The following is a 27,918-nucleotide window of genomic DNA, read 5'->3' as shown; positions in this document are numbered from 1 at the left end:
TCACAGAAGTGAACCTTCCTTTCAATAGAGCACTTTTGAAACACTATTTTTGTAGAGTTTGCAAGTGGATATATAGAGCGCTTTGAGGGCTATGGGTGAAAAAGAAATATCTTCACATAAAAACTAGAAAGAAGCATTCTCAGTAACTACTTTGTGATGTCTGCACTCAACTCACAGAGCTGAAACTTCTTTTTGATAGAGCAATTTTGAAACACTCATTTTGTAGAATTTGCAAGTGGATATTCAGAGCGCTTTGGAGCCTATGGTGAAAAAGCTAAAATCTTCCCAAAAAAAAAAAATACACAGAAGCATTCTCAGAAACTACATTGGGATGGTTGCATTCAACTCCCAGATTTGAATATTCTTCTTGATAGAGCCGTTTTGAAACACTCTTTTTGTAGAATCTGCAAGTGGATAATTTGACCTCTTTGAGGCCTTCGTTGGAACGGGAATTTCATCATAAAAAAACTAGACAGAAGAATTCTCAGAAACTTCTTTTTGATGTGTGCATTCAACTCGCAGATGGTAAAGTTCCTTTCAATAGAGCAGTTATGAAACACTATTTTTGTAGAATTTGCAAGTGAGTATTTAGAGCTCTTTGAGGCCTATAGTAGAAAAGGAAATATCTTCGTAGAAAAACTACACAGAAGCATTCTCAGAAACTACTTTGTGGTGTTTGCATTCAACTCACAGAGTTGAGCATTCCTCTTGATAGAACAGTTTTGAAACACTCTTTTTGTACAATCTGCAAGTGGATATTTAGACCTCCTTGAGGCCTTCGTTGGAAACGGGATTTCTTCATATAAAACTAGACAGAAGAATTCTCAGAAATTTCTTTGTCATGTCTGTACTCAACTCACAGAGGTGAATCTTCCTTTTGATAGAGCAGTTTTGAAACACTCTTTTTGTACAGTTTGCAGGTGGATATTTAGAGCGCTTTGAGACCCATGGTAGAAAAGGAATTATCTTCACATAAAAACAAGACAGAAGCATTCTCTGAAACTACTTAGTGATGTGTGCATTCAACTCACTGAGTTTAACCTTTCTTTTGATAGAGGAGTTTTGAAACACTCTTTTTGTATAATTTGCAAGTGTGTATTTAGAGTGCTTTGAAGTCTACGGTACAGAAGGAAATATCTTCACATAAAAACGAAACAGAAGTATTCTCAGAAACTGCTTTGTGATGTTTGCATTCAACTCACAGAGTTGAACATTCCACTTGACAGAGCAGTTTTGAAACACTCTTTTTGTAGAATCTGCTAGTGAGTATTTTGACCACTATGAGGCCTTCGTTGGAAACAGGATTTTTTCATATAAAACTAGACAGAAGAATTCTCAGAAACTTCTTTGTGATCTGTGCATCCAACTCACAGAGTTGAACATTCCTTTTGATAGAGCAGATTTGAAACACTCTTTTTGTATAATTTCCGAGAGAATATTTAGAGCACATTGAATCCTATGGTAGAAAAGGGAATATCTTCATACAAAAACTAGACAGAATAATTCCCAGAAACTACTTTGTGATGTGTGCGTTCAACTCACAGAGTTTAAATTTCTTTTGATAGAGCAGTTTTGAAACACCCTGTTTGTAAATTCTGCATATGGATATTTGGAGGGCTTTGAGGTTTTCTTTGGAAATGGGAACATCTTCACATAAAAAGTAGACAGAAGTATTCTCAGAAACTTCTTTGTGATGTCTGTACTCAACTCACAGAGGTGAACCTTCCTTTTGATAGAGCGGTTTTGAAACACTCTTTTTGTAGAGTCTGCAAGTGGATATTTACAGCGCTTTGAGGCCTATGGTAGAAAAGGAAATATCTTCACATAAAAACTAGACAGAAGCATTCTCAGAAACTACTTTGTGATGTTGGCATTCAACCCACAGAGTTGAACATTCCTTTTGATAGAGCAGTTTGTAACACTCTTTTTGTAGAATCTGCAAGTGGATATTTGGACCTCTTTGTGGTCTTCGTTTGAAACGTGATTTCTTCATATAAAACTAGACAGAAGAATTCTCAGAAGCTTCTTTGTGATGTGTGCATTCAACTCACAGATTTGAACCTTCCTTTCAAAAGAGCAGTTTTGAAACAGTCTTTTTGTAGAATTTCCAAGTGGATGTTTACTGCGCTTTTAGGCCTATGGTAATATCATCATATAAGCACTAGACATAATCATAATCAGAAAGTACTTTATGATGTGTGCATTCAACTCACTGAGTATAACCTTTGTTTTGATAGAGCAGTTTTGAAAAACTCTTTTTGTTGAATTTGCAAGTGTGTATTTAGAGCACTTTGAGGCCTATGGTAGAAAGCGATATATCTTCACATAAAAAGTACACAGAAGCATTCTCAGATAGAGCAGTTTTGAAACACTCTTTTTGTAGTTTTCAAGTGGATATTTAGAGTGCTTTGAGGCCTATGGTGGGAAAGGATATATCTTCATATAAAAACTACACAGAAGCTTTCTCAGAAACTACTTTGTGTTGTTTGCATTCAACTCACGGAGTTGAACTTTCCTCTTGATAGAGCAGTTTTGAAACACTCTTTTTGTAGAATCTGACGGTGGATATTTGAACCTCTTTGAGGCCTTCGTTGGAAACGGGATTTCTTCATATAAAACTAGACAGAAGAATTCTCAGGAACTTCTTTGTGATGTGTGCGTTCAACTCACAGAGTTGCACCTTCCTTTAGATAGATCAGATTTCAAACACTGTTTTTGCAGTATTCCCAAGTGGATATTTAGAGCGCTTTGAATCCTATGGTTGAAAATGATATATCTTCATAAAAACTAGACCGAATCATTCCCAGTAACTACTTTGTGATGTGAGCGTTCAACTCACAGAATTCAACCTTTCTTTTGATAGAGCAGTTTTGAAACACTCTCTTTGTAAAGTCTGCATCTGGATATTTGGAGCGCTTTGAAGTGTTCTTTGGAAACGGGAATATCTTCACATAAAAAGTAGATAGAAGTATTCTCAGAATCTTCTTTGTGATGTCTATACTCAACTCACAGAGGTGAACCTTCCTTTTGATAGAGCAGTTTTGAAACACGCTTTTTGTAGGATTTCCTAGTGGATGTTTTGAGCTCTTTGAGGCCTATGGTAGAAAAGGAAATATCTTCCTAGAAAAACTACACAGAAACATTCTCAGAAACTACATTGTGATACTTGCATTCAACTCACTGAGTTGAACATTACTCTTGATAGAGCAGTTTTGAAACACTCTTTTTGTAGAATCGGCAAGTCGATATTTGGACTTCTTTGAGGCCTTCGCTGGAAACGGGATTTCTTCACATAAAACTAGACACAAGAATTCTCAGAAACTTCTTTGTGATGTGTGCATTCAACTCACAGTGTTGAATCTTTCTTTTAATAGAGCAGATTTGAAACACTCTTTTTGTAGAGTTTCCAAGTGGATATTTAGAGCGTTTTGAATCATACGGTAGAAAAAATTATCTTGATATAAATCTAGACAGAATAACTCCTAGAAACTACTTTGTGATGTGTGCTTTCACATCACAGAGTTTAACCTTTCTTTTGATAGAGCAGTTTTGAAACACTCTGTTTGTAAACTGTGCATATGGATATTTGGAGCGCTTTGAGGCCTTTGTTGGAACCGGTTATTTCTTCAAAAAAAAGTAGACAGAAGAATTCTCAGAAACTACTTTGTGATGTGTGCCTTCAACACACAGAGTTTAACTTTTCTTTTGATAGAGCAGTTTTGAAAAACTCTGTTAAGTCTGCAAGGGGATATTTGGAGCGCTTTGTGGCCTTCTTTGGAAACGGGAGTATCTTCACATAAAAAGTAGACGGAAGTATTCTCAGAAACTTCCTTGTGATGTCTGGACTTAACTCACAGATTTGAACCTTCCCTTTGATAGAGCAGTTTTGAAACACTCTTTTTGTAAAATTTTCAAGTGGATATTTAGAGCGATTTGGCGCCTATGGTAGAAAAGGAAATATCTTCGTAGAAAAACTACACAGAAGCATTTTCAGAAACTACTTTGTGATGTTTGCATTCAACTCAGAGTTGAACATTTCTTTTGATAGAGCAGTTTTGTAACACTCTTTTTGTAGGATCAGCAAGTGCATAGTTTGATCTCTTTGAGGCCTTCGTAGGAAACGGGTATTTCTTCATAAAAAAAGTAGACAGAAGAATTCTCCGAAGCTTCTTTGTGATGTGTGCACTCAACTCACAGAGTTAAGAGTTGCTTTCAATAGAGCAGTTTTGAAACATTCTTTTTGTAGAATTTCCAATTGGATATTTAGGGCGATTTTAGGCCTATGGTTGAAAAGGAAACACTTTCATATGAAAACTAGACAGAGTCACTGTCAGAAACATCCTTGTGATGTCTGCACTCAACTCACAGAGCTGAACCTTCCATTTGATAGAGCAGTTTTGAAACACTCTTTTTGTAGAATTTCCAAGTGGATATTTAGGGCGCTTTCAGGCCTATGGTAGAAAAGGAAATATCTTCACATAAAAACTAGACAGAAGAATTCTCAGAAACTACATCATGATATTTGCATTCAGCTCACAGAGTTGAACATTCCTCTTGAAAGGGGATTTCTTCATTAAAAAAACTAGACAGAAGAATTCTCAGAAGCTTCTTTGTGATGTGTGGATTCAACTCACAGAGTTGAACATTCCTCTTGATAGAGCAGTTTTGAGGCACTCTTTTTGTAGAATCTGCAAGTGGTTATTTGGACCTCTTTGAGGCCTTCTTTGGAAACGGGATTTCTTCATAAAAAAACTAGACAGAGGAATTCTCAGAAGCTTCTTTTTGATGTGTTCATTCGACTCAAAGTGTTGAACGTTCCTTTCAATAGAGCAGTTTTGAAACACTCTTTTTGAAAATTTCCAAGTGGATATGTAGAGCGCTTTGAATCCTTTGGTAGAAATGGAAATATCTTCATATAAAAACTAGACAGAATCATTCCCAGGAACTACTTTGTGATGTGTGCATTCAGCTCACAGAGTTTAACCTTTCTTTTGAGAGAGCAGTTTTGAAGCACTCCGTTAGTAAACTCTGCATCTGGATATTTGGAGCGCTTTGAGGTTTTCTTTGGAAACGGGAATATCTTCACATAAAAAGTAGATAGAAGTATTCTCAGAAACTTCTTTGTGATGTCTGTACTCAACTCACAGAGATGAACCTTCCTTTTGATAGAGCAGTTTTGAAACACTCCTTTTGTAGTGTTTGCAAGTGGATATTTAGAGCGCTTTGAGGCCTATGGTAGAAAAGGAAATATCTTCATATAAAAACTAGACAGAATCATTCCCAGAAACTACTTTGTGATGTGTGCCTTCAACTCACAGAGTTTAACCTTTCTTTTGATAGAGCAGTTTTGAAACACCCTGTTTGTAAATTCTGCATATGGATATTTGGAGTGCTTTGAGGTTTTCTTTGGAAATGGGAATATCTTCACATAAAAAGTAGACAGAAGTATTCTCAGAAACTTCCTTGTGATGTCTGCACTCAGCTCACCGATTTGAACCTTCTTTTTGATAGAGGAGTTTTGAAACACTCTTTTTGTAGAATTTGCAACTGGATATGTAGAGCGCTTTGGGGCCTATGGTAGGAAAGGAAATATCTTCGTAGAAAAACTGCACAGAAGAAATCTCAGAAACCTTTTTGTGATGTGTGCTTTCCACTTACAGTGTTGAACCTTCCTTTTGATAAAGCAGTTTTGAAACACTCTTTGTGAAAAATTTCCAAGTGGATATATAGAGTGCTTTGAATCCTGCGGTAGAAAAAAATATCTTCATATAAATCAAGACGGAGTCATTCTCAGAAACTACTTGGTGATGTCTGCATTCAACTCACTGAGTTTCACTTTTCTTTTGATAGACAGGTTATGAAACACTCTGTTGGTAGAATTTGCAAATGTGTATTTAGTGCCATTTGAAGCCTATCATAGAAAAGGAAATATCTTCATATTACAACTAGACAGAAGAATTCTCAGAAACTACTTTGTGATGTTTTCATTCAACTCACAGAGTTGAATATTCCTCTTGATAGAGCAGTTTTGAAACTCCCTTTTTGTAGAATCTGCAAGTGCATATTTGGACCTCTTCGAGGCCTTCGTTGGAAACGGGATTTCTTCATATAAAACTAGACAGAAGAATTCAAGAACATATTTGTGATGTGTGCATTCAACACACAGAGTGGAACCTTCCTTTCCATAGAGCAGGTTTGAAATACTCTTTTTGTGAAATTTCCAAGTGTATATATATAGCGGTCTGTGGCTTTTGGCAGAAAAGGAAATACCTTCATAGAAAAACTAGACAGAATCATTGTCAGAAACTACTTTGCCTTGTGTGCATTCAGCTTTCACACTTTAACCTATCTTTTGAAACAGCAGTTCTCAAACACTCTTTTTGTGGAATTTGAAAGTATATATTTTCAGCGAGTTGAGGCCTAAAGTAGAAAAGGAAATATCTTCACATAAAAACTAGACAGAAGCATTGTCAGAAACTACTTTGTGATATTTGCATTCAATTCACAGAGTTGAACATTCCTCTTGATAGAGCAGTTTTGAAATATTCTTTTTGTAGAATCTGCAAGTGGATATTTGGACCTCCTTGTGGTGTTCTTTTGAAACGTGATTTCCTCATATAAAACTAGAAAGAAGGATTCGTAGAAACTTCTTTGTGATGTGTGCTTTCAACTCACAGAGTTGAACCTTCCTTTCGATAGAGCAGTTTTGAAACTCTCTTTTTGTAGAATTTGCAAGTGGATATTTAGTGCCGTTTGAGGCCTCTGGTAGAAAAGACAATATCTTCATAGAAAAACAAGACAGAATGATTCTCAGAAACTACTTGGTGATGTGTGCGTTGAACTCACCGAGTTTAAAGTTTCTTTTGATAGAGCAGTTTTGAAACAATCTTTTTGTAGAATCTGCAAGTGAATATTTGGACTTTTTTTGAGGCCTTCGTTGGAAATGGGATTTCTTCATATAAAACTTGACAGAAGAATTCTCAAGAACTTCTTAGTGATGTGTGCATTCAACTCACAGAGTTGAAACACCCTTTCAAAAGAGCAGTTTTGAAATACTCTTTTTGTAGAATTCCCAAGTGGATATTTAGAACAGTGTGTGGCCTTTGGTATAAAAGGAAATATCTTCATAGAAAAAATTGACAGAATCATTCTCAGAAACTAGTTTGCGAAGTGTGCATTCAGCTCACAGAGTTAAACCTTTCTTTTGATAGAGCAGTTTTGGAACACTCTTTTTGTGGAATTTGCAAGTGTATATATAGAGCGATTTGAGGCCTACGGTAGAAAAGAATATATCTTCACATAAAAAGTAGACAGAAGCATTGTCGTAAACTACTTTGTGGTATTTCCATTCAACTAACAGAGTTGAACATTCCTGTTGATAGAGCAGTTTTGAAACACTCATTTTGTAGAATCTGCAAGTGGACATTTGGTCAAATTTGTGGCCTTCGTTTGAAACGTGATTTCCTCATTTACAATTAGACAGAAGAATTCTCAGAAACTTCTTTGTGATGTTTGCTTCCAACTCACAGTGTTGAACCTTCCTTTCGATAGAGGAGTTTTGAAACTCTGTTTTTATAGAATTTCAAAGTGGATATTTAGCTTCGACTGAGGCCTATGGTTGAAAAGGCAATATCTTCATAAAAACTAGACAGAATTATTCTCAGAATCTCCTTTGTGATGTGTGCATTCAACTCACAGAGTTTAACCTTTCTTTTGATAGAGAAGTTTTGAAACACTCTTTTTGTAGAATCTGAAAGTGAATATTTGGACTTTTTTGAGGCCATCATTGGAAACGGGATTTCTTCATATAAAACTTGACAGAAGAATTCTCAGAAACTTCTTTGTCATGTGTGCATTCAACTCACAGAGATGAAACTTCCTTCCGATACAGCAGTTTTCAGATACTCTTTTTTTCGGATTTCCAACTGGATACTTATAGCGGTTTGAGGCCTTTGGTAGAAAAGGAAATATCTTCATAGAAAGCCAAGACAGAATCATTCTCAGAAACTACTTTGTGATGTGTGATTTCAACTTACAGAATTTAATCTTTCCTTTGGCAGAGCAGGTTTGAAACACTCTTTTTGTGGAATTTGAAAGTGTATATTTAGAGCGCTTTGAGGCCTACAGTAGAAAAGGAAATATCCTCACATAAAAACTAGACAGAAGCTTTGTCAGAAACTACTTTGTGATATTTGAATTCAACTCACAATGTTGAACATTCTTCTTGATAGAGCAGTTTTGAAACACTCTTTTTGTAGAATCTGCAATTGGATATTTGGACCTCTTTTGGCCTTGTTTTGAAAGGTGATTTCCTCATATAAAGCTAGACAGAAGAATTCTCAGAAACTTCTTTGTGATGTGTGCTTTCAACTCACAGAGTGGAACCTTCCTTTCGGTAGAGCAGTTTTGAAACTCCCTTTGTAGAATATCCAACAGGATATTTAGCGCCATTTGAGGCCTATGGTAGAAAAGGAAATATCTTCATAGAAAAACTAGACAGAATGATTCGCAGAAACTACTTTGTGATATGTGCGCTGAACTCACAGAGTTTAAACTTTCTTTTGATAGAGCAGTTTTGATACACTCTTTTTGTAGAAACTGCAAGTGAACATTTGGACTTTTTTGAGGCCTTCGTTGGAAACGGGATTTCTTCATATAAAACTTGGCAGAAGAATTCTCAGAAACTTCTTTGTGATGTGTGCGTTCAACTCACAGAGTTGAAACTTCCTTTCGATAGAGCAGTTTTGAAATAGTCTTTTGTAGAATTTCCAAGTGTATGTTTAGAGCGGTTTGAGGCCTGTGGTAGAAAAGGAAATATCTTATTAGAAAAACTAGACAGAATCATTCTTAAGAACTACATTGTGATTTTTGTATTGAGCTTATGGAGTTTAACATTTCTTTTGATAGATCAGTTTTTAAACACCCTTTTGGTGGAATTTGCAAGCGCATATATATCGGGCTTTGAGGCGTATGGTAGAAAAGGAAATATCTTAATATAAAAACTAGACAGAAGGATTGTCAGAAAGTATTTTGTGATATTTGCATTCAACTCGCAGAGTTGAACATTCTTCTTGACAGAGGAGTTTTGAAATACTCTTTTTGTGGAATGTGCAAATGGATATTTGGATCTCTTTGTGCCCTTCTTTGAAACGTCATTTCTTCATATAAAACTAGACAGAAGAATTCTAAGAAACTTCTTTGTGATCTGTGCTTTCAACTCACAGATTTGAACCTTCAATTCGATAGAGCAGTTTTGAAACTCTCTTTTTTTAGAATTTCCAAGTGGATATTTAGCGCTGTTTGAGGCCTATGGTAGAAAACACAATATCTTCATAGAAAAAATAGACAGAATGATTCTCAGAAAATACTTTGTGATGTGTGCGTTCAACTCACAGAGTTTAAACTTTCTTTTGATAGAGCAGTTTTGAAACACTCTTTTGGTAGTATCTGCAAGTGAACATTTGGACTTTTTTGAGGCCTCTTTGGACACCGGATTTCTTCATATAAAACTTGACAGAAGAAATGCCAGAAACTTATTCGGGAGGTGTGCATTCAACTCACAAAGTTGAAAATTCCTTTCGATAGAGCAGTTTTGAAATACTCTTTTTGTAGAATTTCCACTTGGATATTTAGTACGGTTTGTGGCCTATGGTAGAAAAGGCAATATCTTCATAGAAAAACAAGATAGAATCATTATCAGAAATTACTTTGTGATGAGTGCCTTAAGCTTTCAGTGTTTAAGCTTTCTTTTGATAGAGCAGTTTTGAAACGCTCTTTTTTTGAAATATGCAAGTGTATATTTAGAACGCCTTGAGGCCTACGGCAGAAAAGGAAATATCTTCACATAAAAAATAGACATAAGCATTGTCAGAAACTACTTTGTGATATTGGCATTCAGCTCACACAGTTGAACATTTCTCTTGATAGAGCAGTTTTGAAACACCCTTTTTGTAGAATCTGCAATCGGAAATTTGGACCTGTTAGTGGCCTTCGTTTGAAACGTGATTTCTTCATATAAAACTAGACAGAAGAATTCTCATAAACTTCTTTGTGATATGGGCTCTCAACTCACAGAGTTGAACCTTCCTTTCAATAGAGGAGATTTAAAACTCTCTTTTTGTAGAATTTCCAATTGGATATTTAGCACGGTTTGAGGCCTATGGTAGAAAAGGCAATAATTTCATTAAAAAACTAGACAGAATGATTCTCAAAAACTACTTTGTGATGTGCGCATTCAACGTGCAGAGTTTAACCTTTCTTTTGATAGAGCAGTTTAGAAACACTCTTTTTGTAGAATCTGCAAGGCAATATTTGGACTTTTTTGAGGCCTATATTGGAAATGGGATTTCTTCACATAAAACTTGACAGAAGAATTCTCCGAAACTACTTTGTGATGTGTGCATTGAAATCACAGAGTTGAACATTCCTTTCAATAGAGCAGTTTTGAAATAGTCTTTTTGTAGAATTTCCAAGTGGATATTTAGAGCGATTTGAGGCCTGTGGTAGAAAAGGAAATATCTTCCAAAAAACTAGGCTGAATCATTCTCAGAAACTACTTTGTGTTGTGTGCATTCAGCTTACAGAGTTTAAACTTTCGTTTGATAGAGCAGTTTTCAAACACTCTTTTTGTGGAATTTGCAAGGGTATGTTTATAGCGCTTTGAGGCCTATGGTAGAAAACGAAATATTTTCAAATAAAAACTAGACAGAAGCATTGTCAGAAACTACTTTGTGAAATTTGCATTCAATTCACAGAGTTGAACATTCCTCTTGACAGAGCAGTTTTGAAACACTCTTTTGGTAGATTCTGCAAGTGGATATGTTGACCTTTTTGTGGCCTTCGTTTGAAACGGGATTTCTTTATATAAAACTAGACAGAAGAATTCTCAGAAACTTCTTTGTGATGTGTGCTTTCAACTCACAGAGTTGAACCTTCCTTTCAATAGAGCAGTTTTGAAACTCTCTTTTTGTAGGATTTCCAAGAGGATATTTAACGCAGTTTGAGGCCTCTTGTAGAAAAGGTAATATCTTCATAGAAAAACAAGGCAGAATGATTCTCAGAAACTACTTTGTGATGTGTGCGTTGAACTCACAGAGTTTAACCTTTCTTTTGATAGAGCAGTTTTGAAACAATCTTTTTGTAGAATCTGCAAATGAATATTTAGACTTTTTTGAGGCCATCGTTGGAAACGGGATTTCTTCTCGCAAAACTTGTCAGAAGAATTATCAGGAATTTCTTTGTGATGAGTGCAATGAACTCAGAGAGTTGAAACTTCCTTTCGATAGAGCAATTTTGAAATACTCTTTTTGCAGAATGTGCCAGTGGATATTCATAGCGGTCTGTGGCCTGTGGTAGAAAAGGAAATATATATCTTCGTTGAAAACCTAGACAGAATGATTCTCAGAAACTAATTTGTGATGCGTGCATTCAGCTTACAGAGTTTAACCTTCCCTTCAATAGAGGAGTTTTGAAATACTCTTTTTGTAGGATTTCCAAGTGGATATTAATAGCGGTTTGAGGCCTGTGGTATATAAGGGAAATATGTTCATATAAAAGATAGGCAGAAGCTTTGACAGAAACTACTTTTTGATATTTGCATTTAAAACACAGAATTGAACATTCCTCTTGATAGAGCAGTTTTGAAACACTCCTTTTGTAGAATCCGCAAGTGGATAATTGGCCCTCTTAGTGGCCATATTTTGAAACTTGATTTCTTCATATTAAACTAGACAGTAGAATTCTCAGAAACTTCTTTTGGATGTGTGCTTTCAACTCACATAGTTGAATCTTCCTCTCGATAGAGCAGTTTTGAAACTCTCATTTGGTAGAATTTCCAAGTGGTACTTTGCGCCGTTTGAGGCCAATGGTAGAAAAGTCAATATCTTCATAGAAAAATTAGACAGAATGATTCTCAGAAACTATTTTGTGTTGTGTGCGTTCAACTCACAGAGTTAAACGTTTCTTTTGATAGAGCAGTTTTGAAACACTCTTTTTGTAGAATCTGTAAGTGGATATTTGGACTTATTTTGAGACCTTCGTTGGAAACGGGATTTCTTCATATAAAACCTGACAGAAGAATTCTCGTAAACTTCTTTGTGATGAGTGCATTCAACTGAGAATGTTGAACCTTCCTTTCGATAGAGCAGTTTTGAAATACTCCTTTTGTAAAATTTCCAGGTGTATATTTACAGCAGTTTGAGGCCAGTGGTAGAAAAGGAAATATCTTCATAGAAAAACTAGACGGAATCATTCTCTGAAACTATTTTGTGATGTGTGCATTCAGCTATCAGAGTTTAAACTTTCTTTTGAAAGAGCAGTTTTGAAACACTCTATTTGTTGGATTTCAAGTGCATATTTAGAGAGCTTTGAGGCCTACTGTGGAAAAGTAAATATCTTCACATAAAAACTAGACAGAAGCATTGTCAGAAACTACTTTGTGATATTTGCATTCAACTCACTGTTTGAACATTCCTCTTGATGGAGGAGATTTGAAACACTCTTTTCATAGAATCTGCAAGTGGATATTTGGTCCTCTTTGTGGCCTTCGTTTGAAACGTGATTTTTTCACATAAAACCAGACAGAAGAATTCTCAGAAACTTCTTTGTGATTTGTGCTTTCAATTCGCAGAGTCGAACTTTCCTTTCGATAGAGCAGTTTTGAAACTCTCTTTTTGTAGTATTTCCAAGTGTATATTTAGCGCCGTTTGAGGCCTATGATATAAAAGGCAATATCTTCATAGAAAAACTAGACAGAATGTTTCTCAGAATCTACTTTGTGATGTGTGCATTCAACTCACAGAGTTTAACCTTTGTTTTCATAGAGCAGTTTTGAAACTTTTTTTGTAGAATCTGAATGTGAATATTTGGACTTTCTTGGGGCCTTCGTTAGAAATGAGATTTCTTCTTATAAAACTTGACAGAAGAATTCTCCGAAACAGATTTGTGATGTGTGCATTCAACTCATAGAGTTGAACCTTCCTTTCGATAGAGCAGTTTTGAAATACTATTTTTGTAGAATTTCCAAGTGGATATTTAGAATGATTTGTGTACTGTGGTAGAAAAAGAAATATCTTCACAGAAAACCTAGACAGAATCATTTTCAGAAACTTCTTTGTGAAGTGTGCATTAAGCTTACAGAGTTTAAACGTTCTCTTGATAGAGCAGTTTTGAAACCATCTTTTTGCGAATTTGGAAGTGTGTATTTAGAGCGCTTTGAGGCCTACGGTAGAAGAAGAAATATATTCACATAAAAAGTAGAAGTATTGTCAGAAACTAGTTTATGATATTAGCATTCAACTCACAGAGTTGAACATTCCTCTTGATAGAGCTGTTTTAAAACTCTGTTTTTGTAGAATCTGCAAGTGGATATTTAGATCTCTTTGTGGCCTTCCTTTTAAACGTGATTTCTTCATATAAAATTACACAGAAGAATTCTCAGAAACTTGTTTATGATGTGTGCTTTCAACACTCAGAGTTGAACCTTCCTTTAGATAAAGCAGTTTTGAAACTCTCTTTTTGTAGAATTTCCAATTGCATATTTAGCGCCATTTGTGGCCTGTAGTAGAAAAGACAGTATCCTCATGGAAATACTAGAAAGAATGATTCTCAGAAACTGCTTTGCGATGTGTGCGTTCAACGCACCAGGGTTTAACCTTTTTTTTCGTAGAACAGTTTTGATACATCTTTTTGTAGAATCTGCAATTGGATATTTGGACTTTTTGAGGCCTTCGTTGGAAACGGGATTTCTTCATATAAAATTTGACAGAAGAATTCTCAGAAACTTCTTTTGGATGTGTGCTTTCAACTCACAGATTTGAACCTTACTTTCGATAGAGCAGTTTTGAAACTCTCTTTTTGTAGGGTTTCCAAGTGGATGTTTAGCACCGTTTGAGACATATGGTAGAAATGGCAATATCTTCATAGAAAAACTAGACAGAATGATTCTCCAAAACTACTTTGTGATGTGTGCGTTCAACTCACTGAGTTTAACCTTTATTTTGATAGAGCAGTTTTGAAACACACTTTTTGGAGAATCTGCAAGTGAATATTTGGACTTTTTTGAAGTCTTCGTTGGAAACGGGATTTCTTCATATAAAAGTTGACAGAAGAATTCTCTGTAACTTCTTTGTGATGTGTGCATTCAACTCACAGAGTTGAACCTTCCTTTCGATAGAGCGTTTTTGATATACTCTTTTTGTGGAATTTCCTGGTATATATTTAGAGCAGTTTGAGGCCTGTGGTAGAAAAGGAAATATCCTCACATAAAAACTAGATAGAAGCATTGTCAGAAACTACTTCGTGATATCTGCATTCAACTCACAGAGTTGAACATTCCTCTGGATAGAGCAGGTTTGAAACTCTGTTTTTGTAGAATTTCCAACTGGACTTTTAGCACTGTTTGTGGCCTCTGGTAGAAAAGGCAATATCTTCTGTTTGTAGACGACATTATTGTGTATCTGGATAACCCCGTTGTCTCCCCCCAAAATCTCCTTAAGCTGATAAGCAAATTCAGCAAATTCTCAGGATATAAAATCAATGTACAAAAATCACAAGCATTCCTATATACCAACAACAGACAAACAGAGAGCCAAATCATGAGTGAACTCCCATTCACAATTGCTTCAAAGAGAATAAAATACCTAGGAATACAACTTAAAGGGATGTGAAGGACCTTTTCAAGGAGAACTACAAACCACTGCTCAAGGAAATAAAGGAGGATACAAACAAATGGAAGAACATTCCGTGCTCATTGGTAGGAAGAATCATTATCTTGAGAATGGCCATACTGCCAAAGGTAATTTACAAATTCAGTGTCATCCCCATCAAGCTACCAATGACTTTCTTCACAGAATTGGAAAAAAACTACTTTAAAGTTCATATGGAACCAAAAAAGATCCCGCATTGCCAATTCAATCCCAAACCAAAAGAACAAAGCTGGAGGCATCACACTACCTGACTTCAAACTATACTACAAGGCTACAATAACCAAACAGCATGGTACTGGAACCAAAACAGAGATATAGATCAATGGAACAGAACAGAGCCCTCAGAAATAACGCCGCATATCTACAACTATCTGATCTTTGACAAAGCTGAGAAAAACAAGCAATGGGAAAAGGATGCCCTATTTAATAAATGGTGCTGTGAAAACTGGCTAGCCATATGTAGAAAGCTGAAACTGGATCCCTTCTTTACACCTTATACAAAAATCAATTCAAGATGGATTAAAGACTTAAACTTTAGACATAAAACCATAAAAACCCTAGAAGAAAACCTAGGCATTACCTTTCAGGACATAGGCATGGGCAAGGACTTCATGTCTGAAACACCAAAAGCAATGGCAACAAAAGCCAAAATTGACAAATAGGATCTCATTAAACTAAAGAGCACAGCAAAAGAAACTACCATCAGAGTGAACAGGCCACCTACAAAATCGCAGAAAATTTTCACATCCTACTCATCTGACAAAGGGCTAATATCCAGAATCTACAATGAACTCAAACAAATTTACAAGAATAAAACAAACAACCCCATCAAAAAGTGGGCAAAGGACATGATCATACACTTCTCAAAAGAATACATTTATGCAGCCAAAAAACACATGAAAAGATGCTCAACATCACTGGCCATCAGAGAAATGCAAATCAAAACCACAATGAGATACCATCTCACACCAGTTAGAATGGCAATCATTAAAAAGTCGGGAAACAACAGGTTCTGGAGAGGATGTGGAGGAATAGGAACACTTTTACACTGTTGGTGGGACTGTAAACTAGGTCAACCATTGTGGAAGTCAGTGTGGCGATTCCTCAGGGATCTAGAACTGGCGATGCCATTTGGCCCAGCCATCCCATTACTGGGTATATACCCAAAGGACTATAAATCATGCTGCTATGAAGACACATGCACACATATGTTCATTGTGGCATTATTCACAATACCAAAGACTTGGAATCAACCCAAATGTCCAACAATGATAGATTGGATTAAGAAAATATGGCACATATATACCATGGAATACTATGCAGCCATAAAAAATGATGAGTTCCTGTCCTTTGTAGGGACGTGTATGAAATTGGAAATCATCATTCACAGTAAACTATCACAAGAACAAAAAACCAAACACCACATATTCTCACTCATAGGTGGGAATTGAACAATGAGATCACATGGACACAGGAAGGGGAATATCACAATATGGGGACTGTTGTGGGGTGGGGGGAGGGGGGAGGGTTAGCACTGGGAGATATACCTAAGGCTAGATGACGAGTTAGTGGGTACAGTGCACCAGCATGGCACATGTATACATATGTAACTAACCTGCACAATGTGCACATGTAACTTAAAACTTAAAATACAATTAAAAAAAAAGAAAAGAAAATATCTTCATAGAAATCCTAGACAGAATGATTCTCAGAAACTACTTTGTGATGTGTGCGTTCAACTCACAGAGTTTAACCTTTCTTTTGATAGAGCAGTTTTGAAACACTCTTTTTGTAGAATCTGTAAGTGAATATTTGGACTTTTTGATGGCCATCTTTGGAAACGGGATTTCTTCGTATAAAACGTGACATAGGAATTCTCAAAAACTTCTTTGTGATGTGTGCATTCACCTCACAGAGCTGAAAATTCCTTTCGATACAGCAGTTTTGAAATACCCATTTATAGAATTTCCAATTGGATTTTTAAAGCGGTTTGAGGCCTGTTGTACAAAAGGAAATATCTTCATAGAAAAACTAGACAGAATCATAGTCAGAAACTACTTTGTGATGTGTGCATTCAGTTTACAGAGTTTAACCTTTCTTTTGATAGAGCAGTTTTGAAACACCCTTTTTGTGGAATTTATAAGTGTATATTTAGAGCTCTTTGAGGCCTACGGTTGAAAAGGAAATATCTTCACATAAAAACTAGACAGAAGCATTGTCAGAAACTACTTTGTGATATTTGCATTCAACTCTCAGAGTTGAACATTCCTCTTGACAGAGAAGTTGTGAAACACTCTTTTTGTAGAATCTGCCAGAGGATATTTGGATCTCTTAGTGGCATTCGTTTGAAACGTGATTTCTTCATATAAAACTAGAGAGAAGAATTCTCAGAAACTTCTTTCTGATGTGTGCTTTCAACTCACGGTGTTGAACCTTCCTTTAGATAGAGCAGTTTTGAAATTCTCTTTTTGTAGAATTTCAAAGTGGATATTTAGCGCCGTTTGTGGCCTATGTTAGAAAAGGCAATTTCTTCATACAAAAACTAAACAGAATGATTCTCAGAAACAACATTGTGATGTTTGCCTTCAACTCAGAGAGTTTATCCTTTCTTTTGATAGAGCACTTTTGAAACACTCTTTGTGTAGAATCTGAAAGTGAATATTTTGACTTTTTTGGGGCCTTCGTTGGACACAGGATTTCTTCATACAAAACTTGACAGAAGAATTCCCAGAAATTCCTTTACGATGTGTGCACTCAATTCACAGAGTTGAACCTTCTTTTCCATAGGGCAGTTTTGAAATACTCTTTTTGTCGTAATTTCAAGTGTATATTTATAGCGGTTTGAGGCTTGTGGTATAAAATGAAATATCTTCACAGAAAAACTAGACAGAATCATTCTCAGAAACTACACTGAGGTGTGAGCATTCAGCTTACACAATTTAACATTTCTTTTGATAGAGCAGTTTTGAAACACTCTTTTTGTGGAATTTGCAAGTGTATATTAGAGCACTTTGAGGCCTAAGGTAGAAAAGGAAATATCTTCATTGGCAGTAGCATTGGGAATATAGCATTGAGAGATATACCTAATGCTAGATGACGAGTTAGTGGGTGCAGCGCACCAGCATGGCACATGTATACATATGTAACTAACCTGCACAATGTGCACATGTACCCTGAAACTTAAAGTATAATAAAAAAAAGCTATTTATGGAAAAAAAGGCAGATTAAAAATACATGAATGTCATAGGTTTTACTCTAGCAGGCAAAATTTCTCACCTAAACTTAATAAAATCATAAAGCGGGCAAAAAAAAAAAAAAGAAATACTCTTTTTGTGGAATTTACGAGTGTATATTTAGAGCGCTTTGAGGCCTACGGTAGAAACGGAAATATCTTCACATAAAAAGTAGACAGAAGAATTGTAAGAAACTACTTTGTGATAATTACATTCAACTCACAGAGTTGTACATTCCTCTTGATAGCGCAGATTTGAAACACTCTTTTTGTGGAATCTGCAAGTGGATATTTAGACCTCTTTGTGGCCTTCGTTTGAAACGTGACTTCGTCATATAAAACTGGAGAGAAGAATTCTCAGAAATTTATTTGTGATGTGTGCTTTCAAGTCACAGAGTTGAGCCCTCCTTTCAAAAGAGCAGTTTTGAAACTCTCTTTTTGTAGAATTTCCAAGAGGATATTTAACGCATTTGTGGCCTATGGTAGAAAAGGAAATATCTTCAAAGAAAAACTAGACAGAATGATTTTCAGAAACTACATTGGGATGTGTGCGTTCAACTCACAGAGTTAAACCTTTCTTTTGATAGAGCTGTTTTGAAACACTCTTTTTGTAGTATCTGCAAGTGAGTATTGGGCATTTTGGGGGCCTTCCTTTGAATCGGGATTTCTTCATATAAAACTTGACAGAAGAATTCTCAGAAACTTTTTTGTGATGTGTGCATTCAACTCACAGAGTTGAAACTTCCTTTCAATAGAGCCGTTTTGAAATACTCTTTTTGTAGAATTTATAAGTGGATATTTAGAGTGGTTTGAGGCCTGTGGTAGAAAAAGAAATATCTTCATTTAAAAACTACATGGAATTATTCTCCGAAACTACATTGTGATGTGCGCATTCAGGTTACAAAGTTTCACATTTCTATTGATAGAGCAGTTTTGAAACACTCTTTTTGTGGAATTTGCAAGTGTATATTTAGAGCGCTTTGAGGCCGGTGGTAGAAAACGAAATATCTTCACATAAAAAATAGACAGAAGCGTTGTCAAAAACTACTACGTGATATTTGCATTCAACTCACAGAATTAAAATTTCCTCTTGACAGAGCAGTTTTGAAACACTCTCTTTGTAGAATCTGCCACATGACATTTGGACCTCCTTTTGGCCTTCGTTTGAAACGTGATTTCTTCATATAAATCTAGACAGAAGAATTCTCAGAAACTTCTTTTTGATGTGTGCATTCAACTCACAGAGTTGAACCTTTCTTTCGATAGAGCAGTTTTGAAGTACTCTTTTTGTAGGATTTCCAAGTGGATATTTAGAGCAGTTTGAGGCCTGTGGTAGAAAAGGAAATAACTTCATAGAAAAACTAGACAGAATCATTCTCAGAAACTATTTTGTGTTGTGTGCATTTAGCTCACAGAGTTTAACATTTCTTTTGATAGAGCAGTTTTGAAACTCTTTTTGTGTAATTTGCAAGTGTATATTTAGAAGACTTTGAGGCCTATGGTAGAAAAGGATATATCTTCACATAGAAACTAGACAGAAGCATTGTCAGAAACTAATCTGTGATATTTGCAGAGTTGAATATTTCTCTTGACAGAGCAGTTTTGAAACACTCTTTTTGTAGAATCTGCCAGTGAATATTTGGACCTCTTTGTGGCCTTCGTTTGAAACGTGATTTCCTCATATAAAACTATACAGAAGAATTCTCAGAAACTTCTTTGTCATGTATGTTTTCAACTCACAGTTGAATATTCCTTTCGATGGAGCAGTTTTTAAACTCTCTTTTTGTAGAATATCCAAGTCGATATTTAGAGCGGTTTGAGGCCTGTGGTAGAAAAAGAAATATCTTCATAGAAAAACTAGACAGAATCATTGTCAGAAACTACATTGTGATGTGTGCATTCAGCTTACAGAGTTTAACCTTGCTTTTCATAGAGCAGTTTTGAAACACTCTCTCTGTGGAATTTGCATGTGTATATTTAGAGCACTTTGAAGCCTACGGTAGAAAAGGAAATATCTTCACATGAAAACTAGACAGAAGCATTGTCAGAAACTACTTTGTGATATTTGCATTCAACTCATAGAGTTGAATATTCCTCTTGATAGAACAGTTTTGAAACACTCTTTTTGTAGAATCTGCAAGTGGATATTTGGTCCTCTTTGTGGCCTTACGTTGAAAAGTGATTTCTTCATATAAAACTAGACAGAAGAATTCTCAGAAACTTCTTTGTGATGTGTGCTTTCAACTCTCAGAGTTGAACGTTCCTTTCGATAGAGCAGTTTTGAAACTCTCTTCTTTTAGAGTTTCCAAGTGGATATTTAGCGCCGTTTGTGGCCTATGGTATAAAAGGCAATATCTTCATAGAAAAACCAGACAGAATGATTCTCAGAAACTACTTTGTGATGTGTGTATTCAACTCACAGAGTGTAACTTTGCTTCTGATAGAGGAATATTGATACATTCTTTTTGTAGAATCTGAAAGTGAATATTTGGACTTTTTAAAGGCCTTTGTTACAAACGGGATTTCTTCATATAAAACTTGACAGAAGAATTGTCAGAAACTTCTCTGTGATGTGTGTCTTCAACTCACTGTGTTGAACCTTCCTTTTGATAGAGCAGTTCTAAAATTCTCTTTTGGTAGTATTTTCAAGTGGATATTTAGAGCGGTTTGAAGCCTATGGTAGAAAAGGAAATATCTTCAGTGAAAAACTAGACATCTTCATTCTCCGAAACTAATTCGTGATGTGTGTATTCAGCTTTCAGAATTTAACCTTTCTTTTGATAGAGCTGTTTTGAAACACTCTTTTTGTGGAATTTGCAAGTGTATATTTAGAGCGCTTTTGAGGCCTACCGTAGAAAAGGAAATATCTTCACATAAAAATGAGACGGAAGCTTTGTCAGAAACTGCTTTATGATGTTTGCATTCAACACACAGAGTTGAACATTCCTCTTGATAGAGCAGTTTTGAAACGCTGATTTGTAGAATCCACAAGTGGATATTTGGACATCTTTGTGGCCTTCCTGTGAAACGTGATTCTTCATATAAATCTGGACAGAATAATTCTCAGAAAATTCTTTGTGATATTTGCTTTCAACTCACAGAGTTGAACCTTCCTTTCGATAGAGCAGTGTTGAAACTCCCTTTTTGTAGAATTTCTAAGTGGATATTTAGCGCCGTTTGAGGCCTCTTTTAGAAAAGGCAATATCTTCATAGAAAAATCAGACAGAATGATTCTCATAAACTACTTTGTGGCGTGTGTTCAACTCACAGAGTTTAAACTTTATTTTGATAGAGCAGTTTTGAAACTCTGTTTTTGTAGAATCCGCAGGTGATTATTTGGACTTTTTTTGAGGCCTACGTTGGAAAAAGGTTTTCTTCATTTAAAACTTGGCAGAAGAAATTTCAGAAACTTCTTTGTGAAGTGTGCATTCAACTTACAGAGTTGAACCTTCCTTTCAATAGAGCTGTTTGGAAATACTCTTTTTGCAGAATTTTCAAGTGGATATTTAGAGCCGTTTGTGGCCTGTCATAGAAAAGGAAATATCTTCATAGAAAAAGTAGACAGAATCATTCTCAGAAACTACATTGTGATGTGTGATTTCAGCTTATAGTGTTTAACCTTTCTTTTGATACAGCAGTTTTGAAACACTCTTTTTGTGGAATTTGCAAGTGTATATTTAGAGCGCTTTGAGGCCTACGGTAGAAGAGGAAATATCTTCACATAAAAACTAGGCAGAAGCATTGTCGGAAAGTACTTTGTGATATTTGCATCCAACTCACACAGTTGAACATTCGCCTTGATAGAGCAGTTTTGAAACACTCTTTTTGTAGAATGTGCAAGTGGATATTTTGGCCTCTTTGTGGCCTTCCTTTGTAATGTGATTTCTTCTTGTAAAACTAGACAGACGAATTCTCAGAAACTTCTTTGTGATGTGTGCTTTCACCTTTTAGAGTTGAACCCTCCATTCGATAGAGCAGTTTTGAACCTCTCTTTTTGTAGAATTTCCAAGTGGATATTTAGCGCCGTTTGTGGCTTCTGGTAGAAAAGGCAATATCTTCATAGAACAACCAGACAGAATGATTCTCAGAAACTACTTGGTGATGTGTATATTCAACTGACACAGTGTGACTATGCTTTTGATAGAGGAATATTGAAACACTCTTTTTGTAGAATCTGCAAGTGAATATTTGGACTTTTTAGATCCGTTCGTTGGAAACGGAATTTCTTCGTATAAAACTTCTCAGAAGAATTCTAAGAAACTTCTTTGTGATGTGTGCATTCAACTCACAGTGTTGAACTTTCCTTTCGATAGAGCAGTTTTGAAATACTCTTTTTGTAGTATTTCTAAGTGGATATTTAGGGCAGTTTGAGGCCTATGTTACAAAAGGAAATAACTTCATAGAAAAACTAGACAGAATCATTCGTTTTGAAACACTCTTTTTGTGGAATTTGCAAGTGTATATTTAGAGCGCTTTGAGGCCTATGGTAGAAAAGGAAATATCTTCACATAAAAATTAGACAGAAACATTGTCACAAACTACTTTGTGATATTTGAATTCAACTCACAGAGTTTAAAATTCCTCCTGATAGAGCAGTTTGAAACACTCTTTTTGTAGAATCTGCAAGTGGATATTTGGACCTCTTTGTGGCCTTCGTATGAAACGTGATTTCTTCAAATAAAACTAGATAGAAGTATTCTCAGGAACTTCTTTGTGATGTGTGCTTTCAACTCACAGAGTAGAACCTTACTTTCGATAGAGGAGTTTTAAAACTCTCTTTTTGTTGAATTTCCAAGTGGGTATTTAGCGCCGTTTCTGGCCTATGGTAGAAAAGGCATTGCCTTCATAGAAAAACTAGACAGAGTGATTCTCAGAAACTACTTTGTGATGCGTGCGTTCAACTCACAGAGTTTAACCTTTCTTTTGGTAGAGCAGTTTTGAAAGACTCTTTTTGCAGGATATTCAAGTGAATACTTGGATTTTTTGAGGCCTTCTTTGGAAAGGGGATTTCTTTTTATAAAACTTGACAGAAGAATTCTCAGAAACTACTTTGTGATGCGTGCTTCCAACTCACAGAGTTGAACCTTCCTTTGGGTAGAGCAGTTTTGAAACTCTCTTATTGTAGAATTCCCAAGTATATATTTAGAACGGTTTGAGGCCTGTGGAAGAAAAGGAAATACCTTTATAGAAAAACTAGGCAGAATCATTCTCAGAAACTACTTTGTGATGTGTGCATTCGGCTTACAGAGTTGAATCTTTCTTTTGATATAGCAGTTTTGAAACACTCTTTTTGTACAATTTGTCAGTGTATATTTAGAGAATTTTGAGGCCTACGGGAGAAAAGAAAATATTTTCACATAAAAAATAGACAGAAGAATTTTCAGAAACTGATTTGTGTTATTTGCATTCAGCTAACGGAGTTGAACATTCCTCTTGATAGAGCAGTTTTGAAAAACTGTTTTTGTAGGATCCGCAAGTGTTTATTTGTACCTCTTTGTGGCCTTCGTTTGAAACGTTATTTCTTCATATAAAACTTGGCAGAAGAATTCTCAGAAACTTCTTTGTGATGTGTGCTTTCAACTCACAGAAATGAACCTTCCTTTCGATAGAGCAGTTTTGAAACTCTCTTTTTCTAGAATTTGCAAGTTGATATTTAGTGCCGTTTGAGGCCTATGGTAGAAAAGGAAATAACTTCATAGAAAACCTAGACAGACTGACTATCAGAAACTACTTTGTGGTGTATGCATTTAACTCAACAGTTTAACCTTTCTTTTGATAGGGCAGTTTTGAAACACTCTTTTTGTAGAATCTGCATGGAATATCTTTACTTTTTTGAGGCCTTCGATGGAAAGGGGATTTCTTCCTATAAAACTTGACAGACGAATTCTCAGAAACTTGTCTGTGATGTGTGCATTCAACTGACAGAGTTGAAACTTCCTTTCGATAGAGCAGTTTTGAAATAATCTTTTTGTAGAATTTCCAAGAGGATATTTAGAGCGGTGTGAAGCATGTGTGAGAAAAGGAAATATCTTCATAGAAAAACAAGACAGAATCATTCTGTGAAACTACATTGTGTTGTGTGCATCTAGCGTACAGAGTTTAACGTTTCTTTTGATAGAGCAGTTTTGAAAAACTCTTTTGTGGAATTTGCAAGTCTATATTTAGAGCACTTTGAGGCCTATGATAGAAAAGGAAATAACTTCACATTGAAAGTAGACAGAAGCATTGTCAGAAACAACGTTTTGATATTTGCATTCAACACACAGAGGTGAAGATTCCTCTTGAAAGAGGAGTTTTGAAACACTCTTTTTGTAGATTCTGCAAGTGGATATGATGACCTCTTTGTGGCCTTTGCTTGAAACGGGATTTCTTCATATGAAACTAGACAGAAGAATTCTCAGAAACTTCTTTGTGATGTGTGCTTTCAACTCAAAGAGTTGATACTTATTTTCGATAGAGCAGTTTTGAAATACTCTTTTTATGGGATTTCCATGTGGATATTTAGAGCGGTCTAGGCCTGTGGTAGAAAAGGAAATATCTTCATAGAAAAACTAGACAGAATGATTATCAGAAACTACTTTGTGATATGTGCATTCAGCTGAGAGAGTTTAACCTTTCTTTTGATAGAACAGTTTTGAAACACACTTTTTGTGGAATTTTCAAGTGTATATTTAGAGTGCTTTGAGGTCTACGGTAGAAAAGGAAATATCTTAACATAAAAACTAGACAGAAGCTTAGACGGAAACTACTTTGTGATATTTGCATTCAACACACAGGGTTGAACATTCCTCTTGATAGAGCAGTTTTGAAACACTGTTTTTGTAGAATCTGCAAGTGGATATTTGGACCAATTTTTGGCCTTCCTTTGAAACGTGATTTCTTCATATAAAACTAGACAGAAGAATTCTCAGAAACTTCTTTGTGATGTGTGCTTTCAACTGAGAGAGTTGAACCTGCCTTTCAATAGAACAGTTTTGAAACTCTCATTTTCTCGAATTTCCAAGTGGATATTTAGTGCCTTTTGAGGCCTATGGTAGAAAAGACAATATCTTCATTGAAAAACAAGACAGAATGATTCTCAGAAACTACTTTGTGGTGTGTGATTTCAACTCACAGAGTTTAACATTTCTTTTGATAGAACAGTTTTGAAACACTCTTTTTATAGAATCTGCAAGTGAATATTTGGACTTTATTGAGGCCTTCGTTGGAAACGGGATTTCTTCATATAAAACTTGACAGAGGAATTCTCAGAAACTTCTTTGTGATGTGTGCATTCAACTCACAGAGTTGAACCTCCCTTTCGATAGAGCAGTTTTGAAATACTCTTTTTGTAGAATTTCCAAGTGGATATTTAGAGCGGTTTGACGCCTGTGGTAGAAGTGAAAATAGCTTCATATAAAAACTAGACAGAATCATTCGCAGAAACTTCTTTGTGATGTGTGCATTGAGCTCACCGGGTTTAACCTTCCTTTTGATAGAGCAGTTTTGAAACACCCTTTTTGTGGATTTTGCAAGTGTGTATTTAGTGGGCTTTGAGGTCTATGGTAGGAAAGGAAATATCTTCACATAAAAATTATACGGAAGCATTCTCACAAACTATTTTGCGATATTTGCATTCAAGTCACAGAGTTGAACATTTCTCTTGATAGAGCAGTTTTGAAACACTCTTTTTGTAGATTTTGCAATTGGATAATTGGACCTCTTTGGGGACATCTTTTGAACCATGATTTCTTCATGTAAAACTAGACAGCAGATTTCGCAGAAACTTCTTTTTGATTTGTGCATTCAACTCACAGAGTTGAACCTTACTTTTGATAGAGCAGTTTTGAAACTCTCATTTTGTAGAATTTCCAAGTGGATAATTATCGCCGTTTGAGGCCTATGGTAGAAAATGCAATAATTTCAGAGAAAAACTAGACAGAATGATTCCCAGAAACTCTTTTGTGTTGTGTGCGTTCAACTCACAGAATTTAACGTTACTTTTGATAGAGCAGTTTAGAAACACTCTTTTTGTAGAATCTGCAAGGGAATATTTGGACTTTTTTGAGGCCTTCTTTGGAAACGGGATTTCTTCATATAAAACTTGTCAGAAGAATTCTCAGAAACTTCCTTGGGATGTGTGCTTTCAAATCACAGAGTTGAACCTTCCTTTCGATACTGCAGTTTTGAAGCGCAGTTTTGTAGAATTTCCAAGTGGATATTTAGCGCCGTTCGAGGCCTATGGTAGAAAGGGAAATAATTTCATACAAAAATTAGACAGAATGATTCTCAGAAACTACTTTGTGGTGTGTGCGTTCAACTAAAAGAGTGTAAATTTTCTTTTAATAGAGCGGTTTTGAAACACTCTTTCTGTAGAATCTGCAAGGGAATACTTGTACTTTTTTGAGGCCTTCGTTGGAAACGGGATTTCTTCATATAAAACTTGACAGAAGAATTCTAAGAAATTTCTTTTTGATGTGTGTATTCATCTCACAGAATTGAACTCCCTTTTGATAGAGCAGTTTTGAAATACACTTTTTGTAGGATTTCCAAGTGTATATTTAGAGCAGTCTGAGGCCTGTTGCATAAAAAGAAATATCATCATAGAAACACTAGACAGAATCATTCTCAGAAACTACTTTGTGATGTGTGCATTCAGCTTACGGATTTTAACCTTTCTTTTGATAGAGCAGTATTGAAATACTCTTTCTGTGGATTTTGGAAGTGTATATTTAGAGCGCATTGAGGCCTACGGTAGAAAAGGAAATATCTTCACATAAAAACTAGACGGAAACTTTGTCGGAAAATACTTTGTGATATTTGCATTCAACTCACAGTTTTGAACATTCCTCTTGATAGAGCGGTTTTGAAACACACTTTTCGTAGAATCTGCAAGTGGATAATTGGAATTCTTTGTGGCCATCATTTGAAACGTGATTTCTTCATATAAAATTAGACAGAATAATTCTCAGAAAGTTCTTTAGGATGTGTGCTTTCAACTCACAGAGTTGAAACTTCCTTTTGATACAACAATTTTGAAGCTCACTTTTTGTAGTATTTCCAAGTGGATATTCAGCACCATTTGAGGCCTACGGTAGAAAAGACAATAATTAATAGAAAAACTAGACAGAATGATGTCATATAAAATTAGAAAGAATTATTCTCCGAAATTTCTTTGTGAAGTGTGATTTCAACCCACAGAGTTGATCCTTCCTTTCTATAGAGCAGTTGTGAATCTCTCTTTTTGCAGTAATACAAGGGGATATTTAGCGGCATTTGAGGTGTATGGTAGAAAAGGCAATATCTTCATAGAAATACTAGACAGAATGATTCTCAGAAACTACTTTGTGTTGTGTGCTTTCAACTCACAGAGTTTAAACTTTATTTTCATAGAGCAGTTTGAAACACACTTTTTGTGGAATTTGCAAGTGTATATTTAGAGCGCTTTGAGGCCTATGGTAGAAAAAGAAATATCTTCACATTAAAGCTAGACAGAAGCATTGTCAGAAACTAATTTGTGATATTTGCATTCAACTCACAGAGGTGAAAATTCCTCTTGATAGAGCAGTTTTGAAACACACTATTTGTAGTATCTGCAGGTGGATATTTGGAGCTCTTTGTGGCCTTCGTTTGAAACGTGTTTTCTTCATATAAAACTAGACAGAAGAATTCTGAGAAACTTCTTTGTGATGTGTTCCTTTAACTCACAGAGATGAACATTCCCTTCGATAGAGCAGTTTTGAAACTCTCTTCTTGTAGAATTTCCAGGTGGATATTTAGCGCAGTTTGAGGCCTATGTTAGAAAAGGCAATTAATTTCATAGAAAAACTAGACAGAATGATTCTCAGAAACTATTTTGTGGTGTGTGCGTTCAACTCACAGAGTTTAACCTTACTTTTGACAGAGCAGTTTAGAAACACACTTTTTGTAGAATCTGCAAGGGAATATTTTGACTTTTTTCAGGGCTTCATTGAAAACGGGATTTCTTCATATAAAACTTGA

The sequence above is a fragment of the Gorilla gorilla genome, chromosome 2 (genome assembly GCF_029281585.2).
Source record: "Gorilla gorilla gorilla isolate KB3781 chromosome 2, NHGRI_mGorGor1-v2.1_pri, whole genome shotgun sequence".
In the NCBI taxonomy this organism is placed as follows: Eukaryota; Metazoa; Chordata; class Mammalia; order Primates; family Hominidae; genus Gorilla; species Gorilla gorilla.
The sequence above is the reverse complement of the archived record's forward strand: the minus strand, read 5'-3'. Positions refer to the sequence as shown.